This window comes from Danio rerio, chromosome 22, assembly GCF_049306965.1.
Source record: "Danio rerio strain Tuebingen ecotype United States chromosome 22, GRCz12tu, whole genome shotgun sequence".
Taxonomy (NCBI): domain Eukaryota; kingdom Metazoa; phylum Chordata; class Actinopteri; order Cypriniformes; family Danionidae; genus Danio; species Danio rerio.
In genome coordinates, this window is record NC_133197.1 from 23,172,501 (window position 1) to 23,189,908 (window position 17,408).

The 17,408-nt window shown below is 36.0% G+C and overlaps 1 protein-coding gene across 4 annotated transcripts in view; it reads left to right on the forward strand.

The window, feature by feature from the left end:
* dennd1b (DENN/MADD domain containing 1B) overlaps positions 1-17,408 on the forward strand; it is a 196,126-nt gene that overhangs the window by 67,537 nt on the left and 111,181 nt on the right. The window lies entirely within an intron of this gene.

Sequence of the window (17,408 nt, forward strand, 5' to 3'; positions counted from 1 at the left end):
ACTGAATTCAATCTTTATTATTTATTTGGAATTTTAGAAATTAAAATCAATTTTACATCATAAGAATTTGTAGATAGACCTTTTTTTTTTCTTTACAACTCCTAATATCTTTGAAAACCATCTAGCAACCACATTATGTATTATTGATTGAATGAAATTGGCTGAAAAGTAGCTTAACTGGACTGAATCTTTATTATTAATTTAGTATTTTAGAAATTAAAATACATTTTATGTGATAAAGACTTGTAGGTAGACTTTTTTTTTTTTACTTTGCAGCACCTTATATCTTTGAAAACCACCTAGCAACCACACAGTAGCTCATTGATTGAGCAAATCAGATTGAAGTCTAAAGAAGTCTGTATTAATTTAAAATATTAGATTTTCCTCATTTGCATACCACTATTTTTGTCTCTGGGGCCATTTTTTGTTTCATCAAAGCCCCTTCTCATGCATAGCACTGTAAACTTTGGTTTCCAGTGTCCACAGGCCTGGTGAAGTTGCTGTTGGAAGGCTTGCGGTGGTTAGAGTGGAGGTTGTGTATCCACACTGCCCCGTGTCTCGTCCCTGCGGTCCTGTCACGCACTTGTCAGTTCTTTAAGTGGGCAGAGGATCAATATATCACCTGCTACATTTCCTTAAGCAGTCTCACACAGACAGCGTGTTTGCGCAGGAAAGAAATAACCTCTGTGCCAGCACACCGAATATTAGCTTCTTACCACCTAAGGGTCAGCGCAAGAAGCCGCGAAAAAGAAAAGGAAGACGAGGGCTAAAGAAGAGAAATCAACCACCTCCCGCTCCGCTCGGCTCGTTTCAAGTGAAAATGTAATGCCCTGTGTCAATTTGAAACTCTGGAAGAGCTACCCCTTTAGCACTTTGCCTTGGTCCAGGGGCGAAGTCGGCACTTATTAAAGGCGCGTAGTGCAGGGTCAAAAGCGGCAAGCCAGCAGCATACGATTAAAATGTAATGAAAGGATTCTCGGTTGGAGATTTGAGGGTCCAGAGAAGGCAGAAGATTATTTTATCCCCATTGATGTGCCGTTGCATCAGGCACCGGTGCTATTAGAGAAGATACGCTTTAAGCTATCGCACCTCAAAAGTGCCTGACCGAGTCATGGGTGAACATGGCCTTATCTGAGATCAGGTATTATTAATTTTGCGTCGGTTTGTGGTCTTGTTGGACATATGAAATAAAAATGATTTCAGAATTTATTTCTGATTTTAAAGCTTTAAAATTGATTTCAAAGACTACCTATTTATAACTGGTGGAAGAGTTGCAGTGGTGGAAAAAAATACATTTACAAGAAGTAAAGCTGCATTTATGAGAAATAGTTGTAATTGTTTATGAGAAATTTATGAGAAAATTTATGTGAAATAATTCTAACAATAAAGTTATTTTTATTTAGCACCTTTAAAACTTAATTCTCTAAATGCTTTACACTTAAAAGATAAAAGGATAACAAAAAGTTTAGTTACCCAGAGGTTGTTACAAAGTTTTAACAAATTTTAATTGTGAGATAAGAAAGTTGACAGTTTACATTAAGATTTTACTGTTGATCTGAACATTTTTACCTCTATGATGATTCCTAAAGACATGTAGACAGTAGAATTTTAGCAAACAATTGACCAATTAATCATTGTGTTTTCCCTGATTACTTGATTGATTTGATTGAGCTTTGAAATTAATAAATATTGAGTAATGTATATTTTAATTGGGGAAATAGAAACCATCATTACAGTACTATTTTACTAATTTTTAGTCAACCAATTATCCGTTCAATTGAGATTGATTTTTGGTCATTTTGGAGTTTGAGCATGCTCATGTTGGTATCAGATTTGACAGTATCGAGTCAACAAGTTCTTGGGCGGCCTTTCCTCCTTTCCCCTGACGATTCCCAGCATGACTGCCTTCCAAGTGACTTGCTACACATGACATGGCCAAAATAGGGAAATTTCTGTTTGGTAATCTTGGTTTCCAGTTAGGTCTTTGGCTTTTAGCACCCTAGCACTTCATTGTTGGTCATTCTTGCTATCCACGGGATGCACAAAGTCTCTTCCAGCACCACAACTCGAAGTTGTCTTCTTGATCGTCCAGGTCTCACAGCTATAGGCTGTTATGAGGAAGACGGTTACGTTGACTAGCCTTGCTTTATTTGCAGTGCTGATATCCATACTTTTCCAGATGAGATTCATGCTCACCATTGCATTTCGTCTAAGGGTTAACCGTCTCTTGATTTCAGGTGTCGTGTCCTCATTTCGGTTAATCATGGAACCCAGGGATATAAAGTCCTGTACTGTCTCAATTTCTTTATTGTGTATCTTTATGCTGCATCTTCCCTTCTCGAAAATCTTCATCACTTTCGTTTTACTATTTAAAATCAAAATATTTATAGTATTTTTAATTTTAATTTTTAAATTTTTTTTGCTGATGCATTCTTAATTGCTGTTTTCTTTCTGCTGACATTTTTGTTGTTTGTTTTGTTACATAAGTACACTTGAATTCGAAACAAACCATATTGATTTTGGTAAATCGCATTGCTATTTCTGTGATGAACAATTCATCTGTGGATGTTATTAAAAAAAAAGGTAACTCTTTTAATCTAAAATATAAATCTAAAAATGCACCTCCTGTTGGTTCACTTCTATGAACAATGCCCATTATTAAAATGCATCTCTTTTATGTGCACTTTTATGAATGAATGAATGATTTGGAAAAAGATTTTTGTGATTAAGTAGTGGCATGTTGCCTGCCTGTTTCTAGGATATTGGCTGTTTAAAAGATGTTTGGCTGTTTATTAGAACTTATAAACTACATGTTCTGCATGACCCTATTCTACATCCCTAATCCTTCCTAATACTTTTTCATAGTTAATGATTTGTCAATAGGAAAATTTTAATCTTAAAATACAGGGTGGCCATAACTTTTTCCGAATATCTCTGTGTGCAATAATCTAAATTGTGTAAAAAAAAAAATGCATTAATAGAATTACAGTTGTTGTTAATGGAGCAAAATAGTTTTAAAGTACTCTTATTTATGCATAATTTTTGCAGTCTTCCGAAATGGTGACTATTGTGCAAAAATAATGTTGCAAAAATATAAAATGTAGTTCAGAAGTGGCTATATTTATGTATTAGGCTTTCCACTTTAGCACTTCCTTCTTCAGTAGGTGGGCTTGACCTTCAAGATATATGGAAATACCAGCTTAATTTCCATTGAAGTATTATTGGTAACTGGAGGTATGATTAATGCAAATCGGTATAGTTTGATATAGAAAGTTCATTAAGCATATATCCAAATATACTAAATGTATTGTTTTTCAAAAGGTTTAAATCTGTAAAGATGATCTGTAACAACCTAATTACAATTGGTACTGTGAGGCTATGTCAGTATATCAGAATGATGAAAGGTAAATCTCGACTCACCTCAGCGTTTACCAGCGTTTACCATTTCTTACCAGGGATTGCGACAAAGCTTTTCAGACATGGACAATTGAAGGCCCCACAGCATTGCAAGGACTATTTGATGGTCACATTTTTATGCCATTTGATCAGCTAGTAGAAAAATACCACATCCCATGGCAAGCTACCTACAATTAAGAGACTTTGTAAAGAGACACTAATTTGTTTATGAATCGGGAGACACCAGCTGTGAAGAGACAACTTTTTCTATATCGAAACAAAGCTATAAGGTCTTTTTATGGAACTCTTTTTATGGACACAAAACAGCAGAAAGAAAAATGGAAAGATACAAATCAGGAGGGCTGTCTCGCACTACAGCACCCCAAATTATCAAAACAACCGGATTCAAGTAGTCAATAGAAATACGACCATGGCTTTTCTCTATTCTGAATAGGATGCACTGATCCCGATATTTGGATTGGATATCAGTTCAATACCGCATATTTTTTGCTAGATCGGGTATCGGCCAGCTGTTACCATTCCAAATCCGATCTTGCACGTGTGCTATATTCAATCTAAATTATAAGCCAGCAAAACCCATGAATGTAGCCTATTATAAGAAACTAGAAAGTTGTCATGTAGGCCTACTAAATCCCAAATGTTCTGAAGCCATTCTACAGTCTAATGTAAAGCACAGAGGAATATTCAAGTGCTCAAATTCATGTTCACTTCAGCCCTTTCCTCCGCTGCGCCTGTCAATTATTCTCCATTCATTCACAATCAACTGCGTGTCGCACTTTTGACAACATGAAAAACTTTCTCCAAGACTATGTCTTCCTGTTAAAATAAATAATCAGTGGATGAATGCATTTAGTTTTGCATTAAATGGGTTCATTGTAACCTGCAGCAAGGAGTTCATTGCTGTTTCTAAATCATGTTGCGCTGTGTCTGTTAGATCAGCAGATTGTATTCGCAACACTGAAGTACAGAGGGTTATTACTTGCTCTTCACACACAAAGTAGGCCTGCCTAAAATTGTAAATTAGAAAAGGCTCAATAATACATTGGACAGATTCTCAACGCACTCCTTTCTTCACTTTGTGCTGCTAAGTTTTGAAAGTGTCCGCTGATTCCGGAGGGCAGCGCGCTGCGTCTCAATTGATGCATCAGGCATTCATTCACGCAACGGTGTTGCTGTTGTCAAAGTAGTTGATGCAATTAATAAAATTTAAACTGACGGGGCAATTCTAGAAATATGGATTGTCATTAACAGAAAAGGTAATGTTTAATAAAAACTAGCCTCAGACTGCAGGAAAATATCAGGCTTTAAAGGCTGGTTATTTTTCAACGATTAGGGTCAATAGTGGCAGCCTATTACAGGTTTTAAAGAAAAATCTTAATATTAAAAAGAGGAAACATAAGCTAGACCACAGCAGATCAATGTCATAACAAATGCTCAAATAATGTAGCCTGGCTTACAGCAAGCATCATGTTTTTAGTTAGATTGTGTGGTCTGTCATATACAGTAGGTCTATAGGTCTATTATTTGTGCTAAAGAAGACATATTATTTGAGTTTATCACCAGAAGTGTAGAAACTGTATTATGCTTAAAAAAAATGGCACAGTATGTGGATCTGATCTGTATTGGTCGATACTCAAAATCTTTATTATCGGGATCAGATCAGTTCCAAAAAAATTGTAGCGGTAAATCCCTAGTTCTGAATGAGAACACGGTTTCATATTGCAGATTAAAAAATGGATATCCCATAGAGTTTTTTTGTCATCTGTGATAGGGTTGGGCCGATAGACAATGCGGTCGCCGATAGACAACACGATGCTGAACCGGCATCGCTGATCCTCCGCCCCTGCCGCCAACACGCTCGTGAAAAATACACACTTAGACCCCGTTTACACGAATGCATCTTAGTTTTAAAATGGCATTTTAGAATGAATGATACATATCCACACCGTGTTTCACCTAGCATTTCTGAACAGCCCTCCATCCGCTGAAAACACGTGAAAATCACATGACCACACACAGACACACACTCACGCGCTCGTCTGTGCTCCAGAGAGCAGTGCACATCGGACAGTTTATCAAGGATGTACCTCTGGATCGCGTCTCACTATAGTTGTTAAACGTGATAGTTGATCAATCTTGTCTCTTTCTAACGACTCTTCTGTCTTTTGAATCTATCAGGTAACATGTCACAGTGTTAGTACACTGCTTCAATCTTTCACTTTCACGCTTGTACTTACAGTAGTAATTTAAGTGAAAACCCCAAATACTGTAGGTTGGTTCCTGTTGGTTGTGCACCTTTTTTATTGAACAAGTTTGTCAACACCCTTATTACGAAACAGATCACTCTGCATATTCATGCCAGAGTCCCGCTGAAAAAGTGATTGACAGGTGCTAATTTGTGTTTAACTTATTTTTTAAATTTTATTTTTTGTTTATGGGTAAAACGAAGACCATGCTGGTCAGGTAGTTGAAATAGTAGGCTACAAATAATTAATTCATTATGAATTCATTAATTATTTATAAATAATGAATTCACCTCCGCCTATGACGACGATGCCATTGTCCATCGCAGTGTTTTACATTAGACATTGTACGATCCCAAATTGGTCGACATCGCCCAGCCCTAATCAGTAAGCAACTGCATAGTGCCGTAAAACCATACCTTAGCATCTGCATAGCAGCCATGACCAACACTCTAACACCATGGCAGCAAGTTTGGAGCATCTTTCACATTTTTCTTCAAAAAAGTCTGAAACTCTATTTGTAGTCGTAGATGCATTTGATTTTGGAGCCAGTAGCGTTTTCGTCATAATAACCACAGGGCGCTGCATGTGTTATGGCCGCATTCTCTGACACCCAGAGAGAGAGAGAGGGATGTGCAGAAAGAAGAAGCAGGACTTAATTGGGGTTTGGGGGTACAGTGAACACTGACCTGTGGGGAGATTGGGTTTGAACCTGTCACTGGGATCTCGGTGCCGTCAGCATGGTGGCTCTGCCAGTCTCTGTCTCTCTCTCTCTGTCTTTCCTCAGACACACACACACACAATCACACACTTCTCCCCTGCTGGAGACAGTTCCATAGCGCCGTGTAGACCTGCTGGCTGGCAGAATTTTTAAAGAGCATGGAGGTTTAAAGACAGAAACCCCTGGGGAGGAATCCCACCAGCTTGGAGAGAGAGAAGGGGGAGTTTGCTGTCTCTCTCTCTCTATTCCTGTCTCTCTCTCTCTCTCTCTTACTTTGTCTCTCTTTTCTCCCCTATCCTATCTTCGTCTGCCTGCCTGTCTATACCTCTCAGTTCTCATGCTTTCACTCCTTCTTTCTCTCGTTTTCTTTCTCTCCACATATCCCTCCCCCCTCCCACACCTTCATCCCAGTATTGACAGAATGAAGAAATGCATTTCACTCGCTCATCCGGAGCACCGCTTAGTTCCCGCTCACAACATCTTTCTCTCTCCCTTTTCTTTTTCCTCTCTTTTTCTCTCCCCCCCCATTCCTGTCTTGCTGTTCCCATCTAAATATTCAACTCTAACATTCACGTCACCTAGTAACATTGGCTACGTTCATGCTGCAGCTGAATGTGGCCCATGTCTGTTTTTTTTTTTTTTCAGCCTCACAGATGTGACACAGATATGTTTTATATAGAGGCATATTTCTGAGTTTAAAATGAAAAGTTAATACAAGAAATACTTTCACTATTTTGTGAAATAGCTGCAGTTAATGGAAATAATTTTCCAGCACGTTTATATTCACCGTTCCTTGGTGTTGGGATGAACAATGCTCATTATTAAAACTTTCATGTACACTTAATTGCATCCTATTGATGAATTCAAGGAATGAGTGAACGAAGGATTGACTTTGGTAACACTTTAGTCTATCAATTCTCAATATTAAATAGTGGCTTATTAGCTGTCTATTATTAAGATATTTGCTGTTTACTACTCATAAACAACATGTTCTGCATGATCTTATTCTACATCCTTAATACCATATCTACCTTAATAACTATTAATTAACTAAAATTACAAGGATATTGAACTTAAAGTCATGGTTATTGGTAGACCGGTTACAATAATCAATATATCAACTTATCGCACAACACATGGTCATAACCTGAATCATTTTTGGTGATTGCAAAATATAACGGCCATACATAAAAATCAATTCTAGCAACATTTTAGTTGATTGTGCAACATTTCTATCGCTGTCAGTATGGTTAAAAACACAGTAGTTTTTACTATAAATTGCTTTAGCATATTTTGATGTGGCTGACAACTGAAAATAGATCTAGTAGCAGATATCGCAGCTTCTGTTACGTTTTTACCTTCCACATTGTATTATTATTTATCTAGGATATGTGTTTTCACATTCTGATTCCAATGTCTAAATAATAAATTGTTAAAATGACTATTTTTAATTAAATATTTTTAAGAATAAAATATTATGTGTTCTTTGAAAGAGTGTACTTGCATTGTTGTAGTATTATGTTGTCATTCTTTCTGGCATTATATTATCAGTGGCATAAAATGACAATTTTATTGTGTATTGCAGTATATTTGTGTGCATTATATTGTAGAACAAAAAAAAATAGATATCATGACAGGCCTAGTTAATGGCTTGTTAATAGAAAAAGTTGTTAAATAAATTGTACCTTAAAATTAAGAGTGACTTTGAAAAACTTTTTTTAAAAATAACTTCGTGAACAACTTAGTGAATAACCTAATTTAAATAACTAGTAAAAACTAATGGCAAATAGTTTCAATTTTGCAAAAATGTGCATCAGGAGAGATGCATTTATTGTTATTAGAGCAAAAAATTGAAATGCTCAATTATGCAACATCGTTGCAGTCACCTCAAACAGTCCCCGTTGTGCAAAGATAAAGTTGTAATATTGTAAATTGAACTTAAGAAATAGCTACAGTCATAATAAAAAAATAGTTGCACTACACTGTAAAAAATTATTAATTATTATGAATTAGTCATTGTAACTTAAATTAAGTTAATCATGTTCTAACAAAATGATGTACTGTAAGTTACACAAGCTGTTTTTAGTCAGGTTAACATAATATAAGTTCAATAGACTTATACAGTTAATTTGATTCAGCTTAAAAATTTAAGGCAACCACATTTTTAGTGTAGGAAACATATTTGTTTGTTCTTTCATTTTATGTTTACCCTAAAATTAATTAGAGCTTTGTAATTAATTAAAGGCAATTTTTCATGCATATTTTGTTAGTAAAGGTATTTTAATTTAACTCTAGCACATGCTTTCAGATGGAGCAGCAATTACTACACAGAATAATAGTACACTGACAAGCTGCACAAACTTTGAAAACGATTTAATGGCGCGATAATGAAATCAAGATAATTGTTCTGTGGTAATGACAGACATTATCTGTAAACTACGGGTATTAAATGCTACAAGTAAAAATACCATTTAACAACATGTTTTTACTCCAAACTTACTTAAAAACTTCAGTCAAGTGTTTGAAATAAATTCTTCTGTAAGATGATTCTATTGTATTGTGGTTATTAGACACATTGACTGAATGAAAGCAGTCAAATATTCTCTTTATAATGCAGAGCTATGATTTCTGGATCTCTTTATGTTTGGCGTTTCCACAAAAGAGCGCCCTCTGACTTGTGCAGGAGATTTACTACTGAACACAGACCCGTGTTTCCTTCATAATATGTGCATGACAATCGCAGGTGCTGTAGCATCCACTGCATTTGCGTAATAAAATCTGATTAATCGGCCAGCCTTTAAACGAATATGTCATACTGATTAATCAGGAGGGCCTGATCAAACAGTATTACTATTCTGTCTTCATGAAAATATCTCATTTAGCCAATTTCATGGCACCTGTCCACACGACATGGGTATTTTTAAAACCACTTTCTTTATTCCTATGTGGATTGGATGTTTGTCCACACAAAAAATGTAGTGTCAGGTTATAGGGTTGCACTGTACTATAGTAGTATCACGACTATTTTCTTTATAATTAGAGTTATGAATTACACCAGGGGTCACCAATCTTGGTCCTGGAGGGCCGGTGTCCCTGCAGGGTTTAGCTCCAACTTGCTTCAACACACCTGCCTGGATGTTTCAAGTATGCCTAGTAAGACTTTGATTAGCTCATTCAGGTGTGTTTGATTAGGGTTGGAGCTAAAATCTGCAGGAAACCAGCCTTCCAGGAACAAGTTTGTTGACCCCTGAATTACAGTATCGCGATGCTACTTGGTATCGTGATACTTTAGCTGGTAATAGTATCGTAAGATTAATTAATAGTATCACAACAACTTTATCAGGTGACTGAAACCGCTACTTGCTGAAAACTAGGGCAAAGAAATTCCAAAACTCTGGGAACAGTGTGGTCATGTTTAGTAACCTTAGTTTTAGCTTCATGACGTCAACGTGCGCACTGTTTTCACATCTCTGATTGGACAACATGGCTGCGTATACTCTAACACAGAAGATGTGAATGAGACAAATTCTACACGTTCCCGGCAAATGAATTGCATATTTTGCATTGTTCAACCGTGAGATGGTGATCTGCTTCTGTACCACATTTGCATTGACTTGAATGCAATTTACTCGTGAATTTACTTAATTCCCCGTTTGATGTAAACTGAGTATAAAAGTTTTCCCCTCTTTGATTGGCCAACATGGCTGAGTTCACTCTAAACACGGAAGATGAGAAAAGAAGCAATTTCTGCGCATTCACGGCAAATTATTGCCTATTTTACATTGTTTAACCGTAGGATGGTAATCAGCCTCTTTCTCATGTTTACATTGACTTGAAATGCAATTTACTCGTGAAGTATACTTAATTCCCTGTTTGATGTAAACTGAGTATAAAAGTGTCAATATCGTCACCAGGTGGCTCGTGTATGTGTGGGCATGGCCTTAGAATCAAATTTAATAAATAAGTTTTGAAATTGGGTATTCGTCACTTATATATACTTTTATATTCATCCTTATGTATTCCTTTTTCATATCATCTAGTCCTTGACACTGTGATTACATCTGGGTTATGATTTGTTTCTGATCTTGCACCCACACTATCAGAATCCCCCAGTTTGACTTGCAGTGTGAACGTCGTCATTATGCAGAATCCGAGCATAGCAGCACATCCCCTGATATCTGCTGCTGCCGCTGATGCCAGTGCTGGATCTTCTGCTCCCATCCAGCCCAGGAGAAGCTCCCTTCCTCTGTAGGGAGTTCAGAGAGGGAGCGGTAGTGTCTCCCGGTAGCGTGGGGCGGTAATAAATGCTGCCAGCAGAGGAGAGAAAGAGAGAGATAGTGATAGAGGAGAAGCTGTGATTGCAGGCCTCCGCAGTGGGACCAGGGGGGAATGGAGACTGCTGTCTCATTGAGTGATATCCCTGTCTCAACAGTAAATAAATAATGCAGCCTGCAGAGTTCACCCTGCCTCCTCCAGTGAGTTGTAAATGCATTAGCTGTTTTATATTCTTTTGTCTTGGGAAAATGGTTGGGAGGGAGGTAGGGAGAGAGGGGGAAAAACAGTACAAGCAAACAACAGGAACGATACCAACTCGCGTTACACCTCTTTACATGATCCGACTTTCCTCCCTGAGCACGCTTTGGTATAGTCCCCTGATCACCTGGATGAATAGTAATAAAACGGAAAGAGGAAAAAAGAAGTGTGTAGTGCACATGCGTGCCGAGACTTGGATCTCCTGAAAGCTGGAGGAGAATGTTTCTCTTGGATGTTGGAAGCAGAGTTGCACCAGACGAAATTTACCATTGAATTAAAATCCATTCATATCCATTGAAACTAGTTCAAATAAAAGTATTTGTGATATTTATGCCACGTCTTTTGCCCCCAAAAATCTTTTAGATGACTAGGGATAAGTAATAATAAAATAAAATAAAATAAATAATAATGATAAATAATAATAATAATAATAATAAAAAACCAAAGTGCTCTGTAATTACAGAGAAATCAAACATTCAATAAAATACAAATATACATAAAACAGTCTAAAATATAAACGCATTAGAATAATCAAGAATCCAAAAAATGCTGTCTTAAAAATATGAGTTTTTACCATCTTCTCTTTTTAATGGTATTACTACTTTTATCGAGACCACTTATCGGTTCGGTACTTTAACAGTTCTCTTATTGATACTTTTTGTAGTGTCTTTTTTAATGAAAAAAAAAAAAAAATAAACAGAATTAACAACACTTTATTTTATTATTACGTTTTAATGTAAATTAAAACAGTTAAATGAGAGAATTTTTATGATTTTTCATTAACGTATTTACATAAATGACTTGACGAAGTTTTGGGAGTTAACTGTGTTTTTAATACAGCTTTGGAGCATCTTGCAATTTAAAAATAATCTGTTTTTTATAATTTCTTTTATTATAAAGGCTATTCATTGGCTATACTTTTAAATACAGCTGATTTCAAAGCATTTTTAATGTTTAAGATTTATTTAAGCTACTTCAGAAAAGATTATTGTTTTTATTGTAACCAAATGTGTGGGTTTATTTAACTAATAATATACTAATTGCTCGCGTTTCTGCTTATACAAGAAAACAGCTTGTTGAGTTTGTTGTGACGGACATTGTCGCTGTCCACTCAGGAAATACAACAGGTTTGGTTCACTCCGCAAGCTTACGAGCTGTGCGCTTAGCGCGAGACTCTACAGACTTTGCGCACCAAGAGTTAAGTGATGCTCCCGTACTTTAGATCGCCCCCTGAGGGCTGGCTGCAGTACAAATCATAAAGCCCGCCTTCCCCATGTTAACCAATGAGACTTGAGCCCAAATAAAAAGTGAATTACACTTGCAATAAAATTTCCTGAAAGATGGTTTTGGTCAATTGAGGCACTGGTTATCATGCTGATATAGGTTCAGTTGTTCATTTTAGTAAACAGTATGTTTTTAGCCAGTAATTTAATGCTATAAAAACGAGGCATGTCATCGTGATTGAGAGTTGTGATTGACAGCTTCTCTAAGCAGACCGGCGGTGCTTCAGGAGGGGATTGAAGTACCAATGTTCGCTTTCTGTGTTATTTTACCATGATGGAATGAGTTGTTGGGCCATAAACTATACTGTCTGACATACAGGATCTAGTGGAACACTGTTCATTCGGTTAAATGTGGGCTTTTGTTTGCTGATACATGCCGAACGTCATGTCAGAGAAAACAAGTGATCGTTATCTAGCAGTAATTCCTTTTGTGGGTCTGAAATAATAATTAGGAAGACCAAACTAATGTTAGCTGACCTCCACATAGATCTCCTGTAACCTTATTCAAACTTGGTTTACAGGACGCCTCTGATATTTTGAGTTTTTGCATGTTATTGAGTTAATCTATTGAATTTGCGGTTTTAAAGATATTAAACATTCTAGAAAAAGAGATTCTTATATAAAAAGAGAACTGTAAATGTTCTGTATTATTTATTTACATCATTCTGCATTGGCTTTTCTTTTTAAAACACCTAATAAATCTTAAAATTAATGTAAATTCCTCTTTGCCAGATATTAAGGCATCGAATAAATCAAATGAAAATGGAGGAAAAAAATAATAATAAACAATATACAAGCGATGTTCCAGCAGCTGATGGAAGTCAGTTGATGTATTACTGCTAAGTTTTTTGTACAAATTGATAAGGATTATTTTCTATAGTGTTGGGATGTGCAAATATCCTGTTGATATTTAGAAATACTGCGGTATCTTTTGCTAATATAAATGCTAATTAAAATTAAAAATTTTGTAAAAATGTATGTGTTGTTTATATGTAATTGCTCATATTTTACAAATGGTCTTTATTATCTTCATAGGGGAGAAATAACAACAACTTGTTATGAGAGAAATATTTTTTGTTCTCACCATAGCTTAGTCTAACTCGTTTATTTTGGAGTCCAACATATTTAGTTTTAATTAAACTATTAAAAAGAGCTTACATCACGCAGTTTTTTAATAAATCGTATATTATTGCATGCTTATAATTTTTTAGCGAGCCTTTATCATAGTGCAGATGCGGGCAGTCAAATGAGTAGTTTGGCGTGGTTGATTTGACGAACAAGCGTTTGGTTGAAAGCTTGATTTTGCGGCTCCACCTCTGGTAGTCCTTCTGCGCATGCCCAGGCATATTTAGCGGATGTCTTGCAACAGTTTGTGCTTGTCATAAGGCGTTTTGCATTCAAAGCTTCTAATGGGAAAAGGCACTGTGGCGTCATCCATATTTTTTCAGACATTGGCGCGCTCACAACCGAGAACTGTAAAGGTTTTTATACATGACGCTCTTGCCTGAAACACAAGCATTTCTCATGTGAGATGAACATCAAAAATTGCAAATTAGAAAAGGTTGCTCAGTTAAATGATGCTACTGTAAGTAATGTTCATTCAGCAATAATAACAGAACCGTAAACGTCAGTTCTTAACGATATTTCGGTCTGTTACCGATAAAGTACCGAGTACCCTACACTCTCAGAAATAAAGGTACAGCAGCTGTCACTGAGGCAGTACCTTTTCAAAAGATACATATTTATACCCACATTGGTACCTCAAAGGGACATATTAGTACCCCAATGTACCAAAAAGTACCATTATGGACCCTTCAGGTACAATTTTGTTCCTTTCGAAAAGGAACTGCCCCAGTGACTTTATTTAAATACCTTTAAATACCTTTATTTACAGAAGACCTTCAGAAGAAGTTCACTCCTAAAATGGAGGTTTTGGCATCATGTACTCCATGCAATTTCTGCAAAAGACAAAGTTTTTTGTTTTGTGTGTGCAAGTTTAAGTCAGTTGGGTCCAATATTATGGTTTTCATTTAATGATCAAAAGTATTTTTACTCCGTCATATTGACACTCTTTTCATTATCCCCAAAAGGCAGATGTTTCAGTAGTCTTAATTATGCCTTTTCTTGGTCTCATTGAATTCTTTAAACTGTTTTCACCATGCACAGAATTAGAAACGCATAAACTGCGCATGTTGTTACACAAACTGCCTGTCGTCTAGTCCGAACGTGATTTCCACTGTGAATTCTGTTGCTCGTTTCTGTCAAGCGGCTCTGATTGACAGCAGGGACCAGTGTTGACTGGCGTCAAGCAGGCCAGCGTTGGACCAGCGACAACTTCTGCATCTGCGAAGGAGACAATTTTATTTGCGTAGCATCCGTTTGCATACGCTTCTGCAAAAGCGTGGCACAGCTTGGCATAAACACTTGGGGGAAGCGCCTATAGGAGTTAATGATAGTAGCAGTCACATACGGCAACATCAGGCTTGTGTGCGCGTGACAGCTTTACTGCCGTACAGTCATCCGCCGCGCCACGACACGGCGAGGATGTTTCTGCCGCTGCCAACGTTCCTCTCTCGCCTGCCAGAGCCTTCAATCTCCTCGCCGCTCTCTGTATCACATACTAACTCTCTCACTCTGTCTTCCCCCATCAGCACCACCGCCTCCCACCGAGAAAAACAGCAACCAGTCATCATCCGCGCCTGCATATATACGCAAATAAAAACAGACACCCTCGCTGCACAACGCGCACACACACACACACACACACACACACACATGCACACTGAAAGATTAATTTTGTTTTAAAGCGCAGGTATGGATGTGCAAGCTGCATTTGAGCTACCCAGCTGCTGTTCTTTTTGAATGGTCGCAGCTTGTTGTACTTTGAACAAGGGATCACTGGCAGTTCCCCATGGCTAGTCTACAGTGCAGGACTGGCCAGACGTGGCTAACCCATATGGCCATGGAAATCCATATGCTGCTGGTGCTAGGACTCTCCCTTTGGGGCTGTGCAGTAAGGTAAAGCCCCAAAGGCTGGGCCTCCTTTCGCCAACACACACCCCCCGACTCACACACACACACTCCCAATCTTTCTTCCACTAAACCCCTGGTGCTACTCAGCCATTGTCCCAACAATCTGCTGTCACCTCCGTCGTCCCCACACCACAAGCGAAACGATCAATGAGCTAATGGCCGCTAATTATTTTAGCCTCTGATCACCCTCCCCTCTACATCAGCTTGGTGGAGTTTCCCTTTAAATCCATTGGTTTGCACATTCATTTGCCATCCACTGTTCTGCTTAACAGGTAGTTCTTTGGAACTGCTTTACGCATTTTGCCTCACAAGCCAAAGCCATGCAGAAGGTGTACTTTACACTAATCAGTTCGACTTGTGATTTGAAAACAACTGTGTAGTCTTTATCTCTGTGTTGTAGACATGTAAAGTTTTTGCTACTTTTATTTTGGCAGGATACAGCATGCAGCCATTTTTATTTAAAAAAAAAAAAAAAAAATATATATATATATATATGTTTCAGAAGATATTTGAATAGCAGTATTTGACTGGTTGACGGAGTCAAACAGTATTCGAGTACAGACATTAAACAGTATCAATGCTCTCTTACTTTTTTTATCTTGTTTCTAGTCTAAATATATAGAATAGACCAAGTAAAAATATTGGTGAGCTTTATCTGTCAGAAGGAATAAGTGAAAATCAAGAGATTTTGCTTGTTTTGAAGAAATTATCTGCCAGTGGGGTAAATGAAATATATATATATATATATATATATATATATATATATATATATATATATATATATATATATATATATATATATATATATATATATATATATATATATATATATATATATACATATATATATATATATATATACATATATATATATATATATATACATATATATATATATATATATATATATATATACATATATATATATATATATATATACATATATATATATATATATACATATATATATACATATATATATATATATATACATATATATATATATATATATATATATATATATATATATATATATATATATATATATATATATATATATATATAATTTTTTTTTTTTTTTTTTTTTTTTTTTAATGTGAAATGTAGATATTTGGACTAGAAACAAGATAAAAATTCTAAAAAAAATATATAAAAAAATTGTTGCATAAATCATATAAAATCCATATAAATACAGTTATTAAAAACAATTCTATACCTCCTGGTCAATTATAATTCAGACTGGACATTGCATATTTTTGCGATTGTGACTATTGCGATGCCCACATTGCGATATCAATGCTGAAATTATATATTGTGCAGCCCTAACTAATATACATAGTTGAAGTCAGAATTATTAGCCCCCTTTGAATTTTTTTGTCTTTTTTTTAAATATTTCCAAAATGATGTTTAACAAAGCAAGGAAATTTTCACAGTATGTCTGATAATATTTTTCCAGCCAATTAGTAATGATTAAAAACATTAATCACATTGATTAACAACTCTGGTTAACACAGTTTATGAGATAAACAGATGATACAGACAAAACAAGTTGGGTGAAAAATTCCTTTAAGCTTATATTAGAATAATATCTGGCAACCATAACATCACAGAGACTTGGATTTATACTTTTTAAACTTTTTTTGACTAAATACACAACACACACCTAAATACACAAAACAAATTGGGCGGAAATTCCATTAAGCTTATATCAGAATAATATCTGGCAACCATAACATCACAGAGACTTGAATTTAGGCTTTTTAAACTTTTTTTCCCACTAAACGCACAACACACACTTAAATACACGAAACAAAATGGGTAAAAATTATTTTAAGCTAATGTCAGAATTATATCTGGCAACCATAACATCACAGAGACTTGAATTTAGACTTTTTAACTTTTTTCATTTTTTTTTTACTAAATACACAACAAAATTGGCGAAAATTCCTTTAAGCTTATATCAGAATAAAATCTGGCAACCACAACATGACAGGCATGGATTTGTTGGTACAAATTTTTCGTTATTCCCTAGAACTAATGGTGTTTAAGAATATTGTGGCTGAAGTGTTCAAACTGATGTAAAAAGTAAAGGACGGCCGCTCCAAACGTAGAAACAAATAGTCAGACTTTGAAGATTACCATTTTCTTCACTGGATTAACTTCAGCATGGATTAAGTG